General features: G+C 41.9%; 1 pseudogene; it reads right to left on the bottom strand.

The window, feature by feature from the left end:
• Positions 1-7,052: 7,052 nt before the first annotated feature.
• Positions 7,053-7,939, bottom strand: LOC141567342 (large ribosomal subunit protein eL33 pseudogene; annotated as a pseudogene).
• Between the last annotated feature and the right edge of the window lie 5,535 nt (positions 7,940-13,474).

Below are 13,474 nucleotides of genomic sequence, written 5' to 3'. Positions count from 1 at the left end.
AAACCAGCTCTTTCAGGCGGGGCTCATGTTACCCAGAGAAAGAAGAGTGAGGGACATGCTCCCGCTAATCTTCTCTGACCCATGTACTGGAGTCAATCAAACTGCACTTTCAACTCCTTTAAAGGATGGGAGGCATGTCTATGTGGAGGCATTCAGTGGGCAAAGAAGGTGGCACTGGCCCCCTCTCCTCTCAGCTCCCAGTCTTGGCCCAGAACAGGATGATTTATGGTCCAGGGCCCCTCCTCCAGGCAGATGGGACCTGGTGAGCAGTGTAATGTTAGTAGTTACCGTAGGGACGTGGCTTGGCCCTTACTAGGTCTTCAGGTGCTTGCATGAAAAGCAGAAGCCAAGGGTGGAGTCTGGTCTCCATAGGTCATCCAATCAAGCAGGCTGTGTCCAGAGTCACATATGCTGACTCCGACTTCACTGCTTCTTCATTATCGGAAGCCCATCTGTGCTATGGTTTGCAATCCTAATGCCCAATGTGATGATACTAGGAGGAGGGGTCTTTGGAAGGTAAATAGGTCATGAAGGCAGATCTCTCAGAAATAAGATTAATGCCCTTATAAAAGAGGCCCAAGAAAGTTGGCTGTTCCTTCTACCATGTGAGGACACAGCAAGACGTCAGCAGTCTGTGACCCAGAAGAGGGTTCTCATGAGTTCCTGACCGTTCTGGCACCCTGATGTCAGACTTCCAGCACCCAGAACCGTAAGAAATGTTTTCTGCTTAAAGCTATCCGGTGTGTGGCACTGTGTTCTAGGAGCCGGAAGGAACTAAGACAATCAGCCTCTCAGTTATTACATCAGATGGGATGGGGCTTGTTGCCAGGGCCTGTTTCTTATAGGCTTGATGCTGACCTGTCAGCCTTCTTTCTTACTTTTCCAGCTTCTCCAGGCTGGCAGCTGTGAGTGCACTGAGCCATGTTATTTTCCAGCCATCCTAGTGCCCACCCCCCACCCCACTTCTTCTGGTGGCTGGACAGTGCTAGATACTGGGACTTAGGTCTGTGAAAGGAAAGGGAACTAGAAGTTCCACTTAGACCTCAAGTCTTCACCGGAGCTCAAGGGTCAAATAGCTGTAAATACAGCGATAGCATCAGGCACGTTCATGTTCCTTGGGTACATAACAGTCTCCAGAACCTCTGAGGGAGGGCAGTGAGAAGGAGATTGGCAAGACAGGTCTCCAGCACTCTGGATCCCAGGGGACTATCCCTTTCAAACCCCAGCAGATTCAGAGTTACTTGGGGACAAATGCATGGGTCTTAACTACTTTCTTTTCACAGTGTAAATAGACACTTGGCATTGGTTTTCTGATTTCTCACGGGAAAACAGAACTTCAAAGAACGTGAGCAAATGAACCTGATATTTTGGAGCTGGAGCCTGTGCATCCTCCTGTCTAATCACCATGGACTGTTGTCTGAACGTCATGAAGGAGCACCATGGGCAAAAGGGAAAGTAATGGTTTCCTCAGGTGCCCGCCCAGGTGGCAAGAAGGCCCTAGACCACTGAGGCTTCAACAGGCTCTATGACACTGTGGGCCACACATCGTCCTGCTCACCACATGTCCCTCCAGTGATGCCCCCAGGCCCAAGACAGGAGGCTCCCTAAGGGGAACCCAGAACTCTAATGCCTTGGACTGTTTCTCAGAAACACTTTCCAAGTCCCGAAAAGTTTGGGAAGTGTTCTGTGCCATGTTCTCCCTCCGCCCTCGGATATTTACAAATCAGTTTAGCAAATTTAAGCCACTGAGATTTCCTACAATAAGATAACCCTTTGGCTTTGCTCAGCTCAGAGAACCTGAAATTCATCTTCCCACAGAGCGCTTCTCATTTGTTTTTAACATCCTTCCTATCAGGATTCTGTGAAGCAGGCATCCTGCCAAACGCACCTTAGAAACACTGGCTCACACCAACGTCCAGTTCTAATGGGAAGAATCCACCTTGCAGGGATCTCCTGTGCCCCTCCCCACTCTCATCGGACATCTGTGGGCTTCACTGTAATACTGGGAATATGAGTTTTTTTACTGTTGTATAAAGTGCTCTTTACTACCAGTTTGTCATGTCAAATTGACCTCATTATTAGGGGTGTTTGATGGTTCTTCAGGCAGTCTAGAGCTGGCTCAGCTCTGAAGTTAGGGCATTTAAACCAGGCCCCAAGAAAATTTTCATAAAGACATACAAATCTAGAAAGTTAAGGCAACACACTTTTGAAATCCATTTGGAACTACTTGCTGCCTTATTTCACTTAGTTAAAATACCATGTCTAAAGAAAATATACGTAATTTTCATTATCAGTATAAAAAAAAAGACAGTAATTGTAATTTCCATGAGTGGAATAATCTGTTATAGAAGAAATGTTAATATTTTTAAAGTCTAAATCCTTTACCAGGTGTGGCATATCCTATTAATATAACCTATCTCTTGGGTTTTATGATTTCCTTTAGATTCTACCATGTTTATAACTCTTTTCATACTGTAGACACCCCTATTTTGAATGTGTCTCCTGGAATTGAAATTTGGAGCCATTTATTGAGGAGGCAGAGAAGGGTGAGAGGTAATCACCTCTGACTAGTGATGGATAGGGCAATCCTCCAACCTATCACAGTCTCCCTAAAAATGGAGAGTGGCAAGGGTGACTGTTCTCAGCTTCCGCTCAGCACAGCTATTACAGCTATGCAGGCACTATATCAGAAGCCAATGCATGATCCGAGGTATACGTCACGTTTGGTCCTTTATAGTGTGAGCACTATGAAGCAGATAAAGAAGTGACCACAAATCACACACAAGGTTGGCAAAATCGGCCGATGACGATGAGGTGGTGAGAGATGGGGGGCAACGATGTCTGAAAATGGGGGGTTGGTAAGTGGAGACAGGGACTGGACATCGGTATTTAGAGCACAGTTTGCCCCGTGGTATAACTCTGATAAAGAGTTTCAGAATTGACCATTTATTGTTCCTGTCAGCCTTTTTAGGGCTGCTGAAAGGAAGCCTGCGGATCCTGACAAGATCAAAATGACCCTTGAAACCATTTGATAATGGGCTGAACTCACAGTGCGCTGTCCTGTCTACACGGGTGCTTTCTGTTGGAATGTAGGGCGCTTTCTGTCGGAATGTAAGCAGCAGGAAAAGAAAGTGGCTCTGCGCAAAACACACCTGACAACGGAAGTGCCCTGTCTCCTAAGTTTGAATTTCCTTATGGAGAAGTTCTCCTCGTCCCACACAGCATTGCAAGGAACACTGCTTGCTTTATCTTAGCCCCCACCCCCAAGAAACACCGTAAGCCTTTTTTGTCAGCGTGGAACATTTTGCCAGAATAATAGAATGGAGGATAGAGTGCTGTACTGGGTTTCCTCAGAGGCTGATGGAGTGAGCACACATCAGAGGTTGTCTGCAGACTTCCCATGGATTTTGCAAACGAATTGGGCTGGGAGGGGTGCAGAGGACTCCTACAGACACAACAGAGGGAGGGGAAAGCTGCTCTTCCCCTATGGGATCTGGGTAAAGCTGAATCACCTTGAGGCCCAGCCCAGTCTGGAGTTTTAGTCAAAGGACCCATAATTTAATACTGCCCTCCCCTGCCCCAGTAGTTGAAAGCTGTTTAACTCTCAAGAAAACACTAAAACGAGATTACATTCATTTTTTAACAGCAAAACTTTCACAAATCTTTCCCTAAGGCAGGACCAGTTACATAATTTGCAGAGCCCAGTACAAAATGAAAAGGTGGGGTCCCTTGTTCAAAAATTGAGAATTTCCAGAGAACAACAATGCATTAGACAGTGGGGGCTAAAAATATAATACTTTTTTCTCACCTTCTTATTTTTTCTAACTGGGCTTATAATCAAATTAACAAAGATTAACAGGAGAAAGTCAAATTTTTAATACACTTACATGGAGAATTCACATAGGCATAAAAATTTCAACGACACTGAGGCAACACAGGGTATGTAAGACATTTTTGGACAAAGGAGAAAGCTGGTGAAGGGGTATTAGAGTTCAGAAGTGAGAATAGGTGACTTACAAGTAGTTGAGGGAGAGGAGAGCACACATGGTAAGAACACTGTTTGTTGCTGGGCAACTCGGAAACAATGGGACCCAGGGTTATCTAGGCAACAGGTGCCTGCCTGATGTCCTCTTATTTACCACGCTTAATTCAAATTAGGCTGAGGCAGCATTCTAAGATTTCCTTCCTGAAGCAGGTTTCTGTCTGAATCGCTTGTGCAGGTAAGAGGGGAAAGGCCAAGAGTTCTTTCTGAGGCTTGTTTCTTAATAAACAGGTTAAAACCAATCTCTAAAAAAAGCTTCAGGGTGGCATAAGTTTGGTTCCCTTTAAAACCTGGGGCCCTTTGGGGCTGCACAGGTTGCAGGCCCAAACGCTGGGATTACCCTAAGGGCTTTTCTTTTATTCTCTCTCTCTCTCTCTCTCTCTCTCTCTCTCTCTCACACACACACACACACACACACACACACACAAAAAAAACAAACAAACAAACAAAAAAAACGGCTATCCCCAAGTCTTTGTCATCTCCCTCTCCAAGGCCTCCTCAAAGTTCTTTCCAAAACCAGCTCTGTAGAACAACCTGGGTCTCTCTGTCTCGGTAACTTATCATGTAGCTTCACTTACTCCCCAGCTTCCTTCATTTTCCCCTTTGCCAGGCCAAGATTCAGAGCTGCAAAGGAGGCTGTTATTGAAGATACCCAGATACAGTCTTCCTGACCAGAAGAGGCATGGGAGGGGGGGAGATTTGAAACATTTAACTGTTAGCATTTTTATTAGTGTTGTATGTACTAGTATTTATTAATTATTGATACATATTTCTTGTTAATAGGTGATGGAGACTGTCATCCATAAAATGCAACTTTCTCTGACCTCTAAGCATTTCTCTTCTAAAATAACCAATGATGATGATGATGATGATGGAAAACAACCTTTTGTTCACTTTAGCTCCTTCCGTCCTCATAGCAGGTGAGGTACATATTGTTACTATTACATCCATGTGAAGATGAGAAGCTGGAGCTGAAACAGGCCAACTTTCCCTTGTTAACAACCTGCGACCCCCCCTTGCCCCCCACCAACACCAAGTGACTCTCTTGCTTGGGCTCTTAACACGGTCAAGCTCAGCTACGGCAAATGAATGAAAACAATTAGCTTTCCTCTCTACAGTGCCTCTCTTCTCAGCCTACAATCAAGTCCTTAATATTTACTGGATAACTGTGTTGTTACTACGTAAAGGAGGCAGATAAAGATGAAAAAGTGGAAGACGGAAAAGAATTGGTTGGCCAGCTGGTCAGAAAGAGTCTGTGCAGGATTACCAACACTGCCTTAGTCCTACTGTTCATGAAAACTTAAGGAGCACTTGCTGCATATCCACTTAGCTTTGGGCAACAGAGACCTGGTCCAGTAGATTTTTGTATTCCCCGCAGGCCTAGCGTGGCACCAAGTAGTGGCTCAACAAATGTTCTTTTAATTGAATTAATTTGAATGGAATTAAATCAGAACACTTTTGCAAGAATTTGGCTTTAAGCTGAGAGAGCTCTAAATGGAAATTAAACAGAGTCAATTGCTCTTTAAAAGTGCACAAAATAACTGTGGACAAAGCCCAAACAACCAGACACATGAGCCTCAGGAAAGCGGCCCCGCGGAGGTTCTGAGCCTCCATATACCCAGGCTGCCGCGTGCTCATTTTCCAACTGTGATGAAGGAATTAAATGAAGTCTTCAAATGCTGCCACACTTCCATGAATGGGTATTAAATAAAGTTCCTTTAAGCTACTGGAATTGCTGCATGGGGATTCTGCCTCATCTTTATGGATGCTTTGTCATAATTTCTAGAATTATAGAAGGCATCCCATAACTCCATAGAACACAAGGAAACAATATATGGAATTTTTCCTCCCTCTCAGCTCAGAGGGAAGAAACTCTAAATCAGAACAGATGAATTTAAATACATTTGCTGACATAAAATTCTGAGTTGGGCTTAGGAAAGAAGTTCACCATTCTGGCCGGTCTCAACTCCTGACGGAAAACAGGGAGGCTGGGATAGATGTCCCACACATGGACGCCAAGATGTCCCTCACAGCCATGCTGCCTCACCTCTTGCTCTGAATAACACAAAGAGACGGGAAGGCAATGTTACTCTCGACACCTGGTAGTACGAGCCATCCCCTCTCCCCTTTTCCTCCTTTGCCCCCCTTCATATCCTGCCCTCTGATGCCCCGCCCGTTGTTCCCAGCAGGAATTTGCACAGCAAGATCCAATCCAGGTTCTAACACGACCTTGTGAGACAGGAGCATCACTCATTTTGATCGCTTCTACCCTCCATGTACAAACACGCTTTCAGATACAGAAGGCAAAGCACAGCCCAGTGAAGTGGCTCCTGTGGTCTCATACCCAGGCAATAGCAAAACTGGGGTTCTCACCCCAAATATTTTTCTCTATTTCAGTAAGATGTTTTGTTTTTTTTTCCCAATCTAACCCTCAGATTCAAGTCCCCAAATCCCACAGAAGCAAACTTAGTAAAGATACTAGAAATCTGCATCATCGTCTCTCTTAGTTATTGAGAGTTTACTATGTGTGAGGAGAAATAATATGCTCAAGGTCACACAGGTAGCACAAGGTCACATGGGTAGCATGTGGTAGAGAAGGGACTCAAGTCCGGGTCTGTCTGACCCCAAGGCTATGAGTGTAACCACTCAGGTATATCGGCCTCTATAGAGACATTAACCTCTCCCAAGATAGCTACTGAGTGATAGGATAGGAAACGCTGATCTTGGAGGAGAGAGAGTAGGACAATCATTTACAAAGAAAAAAAAAAAAAATGATCAGCTAGTTGGTCCACCCTGTGGGCTCTGCTCCGCCCCCAACTTCCATGAGGGGGAGGTTCAGAAACCTGCCGGCTTCTCTCCTTCCTTCAACCAGGCCAACACGCATACACACATATACACATGTGTATATACACACACAACACACATGCACACTCCAGAACCCCAAAGAGTGTTTCAGAACTTTTTTTTTTTTACAAGAGAACAAATCCACTTTATTTACTTTTCAGTAAGTTTAAATCCTTGAGGAGTAGAGCATTACACAGATTCTGTGTCCTGTGGCCTTAGCAGGAAGGTGGCTTTGGAATTTGGCACAAGCCATGCCACTGTTTCCATGAGCACGAGTTCCCTTTCCCCAGATGACTCTGGTTTTGTTCGGTTTGCCACCAGGAGTCACTGTGTTGTTCCTGGCCTTGTCCACATAAGCACATCTCCTGCCCAGACAGAATTCAGTTTCATCTCGAGCATAAACACCTACAGTTTTAAGAGCTGTGTGCTCTGTCTGGTTCCGGAGAGCCCGCTGACAGCCAGCACAGTGGCCTTGGACCACAGCCTTCAGACATATTTGTCATTTTAGAAGCCCTGTTCCCAGCAGGCCTCCACAGGCCCCAAAATGGCAGAAAAAGCTATAACTTCTTTATTTCAATCTCTACTAATTCCAAAGGATGGTAGGCTTTGAAAGTAGTGCCCAGCCTCTGAATTGTCCCCTTGCATTTTGTAGATGGCTCTTAGCCTCACTAAAGGTTTTTAGAGTATCCCCATGGGACCAACACTTTAGCTACAGACCCTCTCCTTCACATTTTATTCCACCTCTTTCTTTCCAACTCCTTCTTTTTCTCTACCCTAATACCACTTCCTCTTTGTGAGTTGGCAGCCATTCTTTTTTTGACCAGTTCTGCTCCGAAGAAGAGAGGAGCTTTACATCATGAGGATGAAAACAGGGCCAGTGAGTGGAGAAGACACCATTATAGTGGCTGGATTCTAGGTAGATTGCTTTAAGGAAATAATTTGATATCTTGTCCTAGAAAGGCTAACTTCGTAGTAGGCTACCTTGTATACCTCATTATCTCCATCCTTTCTTGGCGTGATGCTACAAACATACCCTTCCATTGCTTTATCCATGAAGTGCCGGCTCCAGGAGGAAAGAAAAAAATAATCCCATCCAGACACACTATTCAGTATGTTAAATTATATGAAATAAACATTTATTATTTTGTGACAACCCAACACCACTTCTTCTTCTGCTGGTAACAATACCCCAATTTTCTTTTATAGCTTAGGAAAGACATCAAGGGCTCCTGGTATCGCTTGAGCCATGCTATTCCTGAAGCCATATCTACCCAGGGAATATTCAGTTGTAAGAGCAATAAAATCCTCTGGCTTTACCTGCCTTGAGTTTGGAAAAAGAGTCACCAAGTTTCCTTATTCTTCTTTGACATTCTAATACTGGCCAGATCTTTCTGGTCAAGACTCTGTGGATGTTTGTAAGTCTTTTACTGTGGCATAATAGCCTTGGGCAGCAAACCAAGGTTGGCTTTTCTGGTGACTGTTAATGTGAGCCCAACGCTACCTGATCAGGTGAGAAGGATTCTTGAGCCAGCACAAGGGCTCTGCTCCTAACACAGCGCTTTTCCTGCGGTAAATGATGAGCACCCACAGAGTGGCTACTGGCCACCTGGGCTAAGAGCATGTTCTTATTGAGCCCGAGATGGGATCCCCTACCCTGCATGCAGCTGCAAAAGGGTGAGACTGGGAAAGAAGGAACAAAATGAAGATGGCAGTGCTGGCTTCAGAACACTCTGAGAATACACCCGATTGTTGTGGGCAACAGAGGGGTGCCTGGAGCACTTGTCACAACCAAACCCTCTATTTTAAAGTGAAAGGCCACTGTGCTTGTCCATTCTTTCTCTTCCTCCCATGCCCTTTCTTGGTCAAGCCTCTCCACTCTGAAAAGGCCAGGTCTAAGGGGATGGTTCCCAGGATAAACAGCCAAGTATCTGGGTGTTTTGTTGTTGTTGTTTGTTTGTTTGTTTGTTGCCACCATCCATTCTTTCTCTCCCTTTACCTCAAGGCCTGGTTACCAGGAGTAACCAATGCAAATGCAAACAGCTGAAGCAAGCCCCCTGGGGCCTATTGCTCAGTGAGCTCCGAAGAGTCAAACTGAGCTTGGAGACATGATTCAACTTATTTGGCTGATAATTAAGTGTTCCTGAAGTCTTCCTGAAGGAAACACAACAGTGTCCCAAAGAAAAATCAGTGGAAGGAAAGACATCTTTATAAGACCCTCTGGATGGATTTTTCTTTTAGAGAGGGAGAATAGAAAATCTGTTCCTTTATTTCTTCAAACGGCATGCTTTGTATGCTCAACCTGGTGACCAGAAGAGATTAGTGTCATTAATTGGGGAAAGGAAATGGAAGTGAGGGGGGAAATTTTCTTTTAAATAGCAATGGGAGCCTTCAAAAAATATAGCTAGCTAGATAGCTAGCTAGCTAGATATAGATAGATATATAGATATTAATTTAGGCTTAAGAGAAGTACAGCTGGCATGAGACCAGATTATAATAAATAAACAGGGGCAGCAGGGGCGGGGAGAGATTATAATATGCTCATATAAGTATTCAAGATTACATCTACTGTCATCCTACCCCTTTGCTTGGTCAGCCACTTCCCCTCCTTCAGTTGTCAGATAATTATCTTCCCCAAGAGAGGCCTTCCCTGGCCTTCCAGATCACTTTCATACCCCCCCCCCCAAAGTTATCTTCTTTAGTTCCTGTCACATTACAATTTCACATGTATTTCTATCATTTTTTGACTAATGTAATTTTTTTGACTAATGTCTCTGTTTCCCTCTATTTCTATTTGCTGTTGAGATCCCTGTACCTAGTACAATGGCTGACACATAGCAGATATTCAACAAATGTTTGTTTGTTCAATGAGTGAATGAATAACTGAAAATGAATAGATGGATTACATTGATCTTCATTCCTGAGCACTTGCTGTCCAGTAATGGTAATATGACCTTAAGGAAAAGATCAGTCAGCTAGGAGACTTACTTATATATCGTCACCTGATCCCACGGTGATCTGGGCAAATCTCAGGTTGTCCTAGGTGGTCACATGATGCTAAAAAGTTCTGTCCTCAATTTGAGCATCAACAACTGCAGATCCAGCTATTAAAATAGAGCTAAATAAATCAAATATGTGTAAATTCATGATACAATAATTCTTTAAAAAGAAAAAAAAAACTCTAATAGGTTATCACTGGAGTGTACTGGTGAACTAATTATTTTGAAAACTGGCAAATAAAGGGCAAGATTCAAATGTCTATTTTGCCTTTCTTTTTTGATCTGTACCACTGATTAACCATTGATGAGGGGAAGTTTTATTTTATAGAATTATTCCAGAAAATACATATTATAATATCTAAGTACCACCATTTTGAAACTCTTGATTAATTACTTGGCTATGACAGATTTTTTTCCAAAAAAGCCATAACACTATTTAGGTCCCAGAACCATGGCATCAGGTGGAGTCCATTTCCACTCTCCTTGAAATTGGAGGACAGTTTTGTCTGCCTCAGAGAATGGAAATGAGTTTATCATTTTTTTTCCCTAGTATCTCCTGCCTGAACTCAAGGAAATCTAAAATTCCCAAATGGGAACAGGGCACAGAGAGAGCTCCAGAGGAAGCTCTCTAGCTTGGGCATTAGGAGTGGGCAAGTCAGAAAGAGTGGGAGAAATCCCCCAGTTTTCTTTCTCTTATTTCCTCTCTAATTTCTCCATTCTCTTGTACACAGGCTATAGTGATCTACAAGCACTTAAAACTCTGAGAAAGAGTCTTCTCTTATGCAAGGAGTTGTGGTTTCCAAGACTATGGGGACAAATGCTGGTTACTATTTGTTTGTTTGTTTTTGTTTTGGTATGCTCTGCTGCATGGCCCTGGAGAAGGGTGCATTCACAGGAAACGTACAGCAGAGTGGGACAAGTAAGGCCCCAGTTTTCTGAAAGGAAGATGGAAAGGGATCCACAGGGAACCAAAAAGTACTGAGGAGATCATGGAGAAAAGGACCTTGGGAAAATAAACTCATAAAGTTGTTTATGAATCCTTGTCTAACCCTAAGAGACTCATCATAGATCTGACCCTAAACAACATACCATAGAAAACCACCCAGGTCCCAACTTGCCTTTAAAAATGGACTTGGAATATTTGGTCACGGAATGTAAAATACAGCACAGGAAGTATAGTATGGTAATAGCTATGTATGGTGTCAGATGGGGGGTAGACTTATTGGGGTTTAACTTTGTGAGGTGTGTAATGTCTATTATTTATCTTATTGTGTACACCTGAACCTAATAATAAGTAAACAAATAAATAGTTACCACTAACAGTACTGTATTAAAACAGAAAAAAAAAAAAAAGGACTTGGCATTGAAGCCACAACCTCCAGAAGGCTGATTGGAACTTGTGAACTGAACCTAACCAATTTAAATGCCCACTAGAATAAGCCTATCAATATTCTCATAGGATTTAAACAAGATTCAGAGTCTCATAATATTATATTCAAAATGTCCAGGAAATAAATAATATGACTCAGCACATGAAGAACCAGAAAAATCTCAACTCAACAAAACAGAGAGTCCAAAAATAGACCACACAAGTATGGCCAGCTAATTTTTGACAAAGATGCCAGACCATTCAATGGAAAAAGTGTTTTTGTTTTTGTGTGTTTTTTTCAAAAAATGGTGTTGGAACAACTGGACATCCATATGCCAGATAGATGATGGATAGATAGATAGATAGATAGATAGATAGATAGATAGATAAATAGATATAGATTGATAGACAGATAGATAATATGAGTAAACAGATAACTCCCCATCTAAATCAAACACATTATGCAAAACTTAACTATAATGGATCATAGCTCTAAATATAAAGAATAAAATTTTTAGGAGAAAACATTCACGATCTGAATTTAGGCAAAGAGTTCTTAGACATTACAACAACAAAAAACAATATTAAAAAACTCATAAAACTCAACAGGGAGAGAATAGCCCATTTAAGAATAAACAAAAGACTTGAACAGATACTTTATCAAAGAGGATATAAAGAGGACAGATACATAAAAAGGTGCTCAATATCATTAGCCATTAGGGAAATGCAAATTAAAACTAAAATGAGCTATCACTACATATTTAGCAGAATGACTAAAATAACAATTCTGATAATTCCAAATGTTGGTAATCGTGTGAAGCAACTGAAACTCTCACACATTGCTGGTGGAAATGCAAAATGATACAGCCACTCTAAAAAATAATTTGACGATTTTTAATAAAATTATATACTCAATTGCCATGTGACCCATGAATCGCACTCTTACATATTTACCACAGAGGAATGAAAATTTATGTTTACTCAACCACTTGTATATAAATGTGTATAGTGGCTCTATTCATAATTGTCAAAAGCTAGAAACAACTCAAATGTCCTTCATCGGTAAATATATAAACAAACTACAGTACATCCACACAACAGAATACTAGTCAGCAATAAAAAGGAATGAACTATTGATACTTTGGATGAAGCTCAAAAACATTGCACTGAATGAAAGAATTTATCTTAAAAGATTACATATTGTATAACTCGGTTTATGTAGCATTCTCAAAAAGACAAGCATTCTCACCAGTACACTCCAGTGATAACCTATTAGAGTTTTTCTTTCTTTTTAAAGAATTATTATATCATGAATTTACACATATTTGATCTATTGAGCTCTATTTTAGTAGCTGGATCTGCAGTTGTTGATGCTCAAATTGAGGACAGAACTTTTTAGCATCATGTGATCACGTAGGACAAACTGAGATTTTCCCAGATCACCGTGGGATCAGGTGACGATATATAAGTAAGTCTCCTGGTGTTGGAAAAAAGATCAGAAGTTGAAATGAGTTAGGGATGGGAGGAGATATGAGTATAAAGGGATAGCAAGAGGAATATTTGGGGGTGGGTGATGGAATAGTGTAATATTTTGTTTATCGTTGTGGTTACAAGAACCTATACATATGCTACAATTCATAGACCATTTGAAACAAAAACTCATAGGCACAGACAATAGTTTAGTGGTTACCAGAGGGTAAAGGGAGCTAGGGGTGGTAAATGAGGATAAAGGGGATCAAATATATGGTGATGGAAGGAGAACTGACTCTGGGTGGTGAACACACAATGGGATTTATAGATGATGTAATACAGAATTGTACACCTAAAATCTATGTAACTTTACTAACAATTATGACCCCAATAAACTTTAATTTAAAAAAAAATGTTTGGCTAAGTGTATGATACAGAGAAGGTCCCCAAAAATTCAGTTAATGATAGCTAATAATATTAATAATTATAGATAATTATAAATAATTCTTGACCCCGTATCATTCAAGATCCCACTCATGTTCCACTATCTTAATGGAAATGCATACCCCACCAGGTGCCTATGACCACTTCCTGAATTCCTACAGGATATAGTATCTAAACCACATGATGCAGTTCTTGATCACGTACTACAATGAATTATTCTCTAGGTAACGTTACATGTGCAATTCCTGTCACCTCCTCTAGGAAGTCCTCCATGATATCTCTTCAGTCTCATCCAGGATTAACCAAGTA

This window comes from Rhinolophus sinicus, linkage group LG10, assembly GCF_036562045.2.
Source record: "Rhinolophus sinicus isolate RSC01 linkage group LG10, ASM3656204v1, whole genome shotgun sequence".
In the NCBI taxonomy this organism is placed as follows: Eukaryota; Metazoa; Chordata; class Mammalia; order Chiroptera; family Rhinolophidae; genus Rhinolophus; species Rhinolophus sinicus.
Note: the sequence above shows the minus strand (reverse complement) of the source record. Positions and strands in the feature narration are given on the sequence as shown.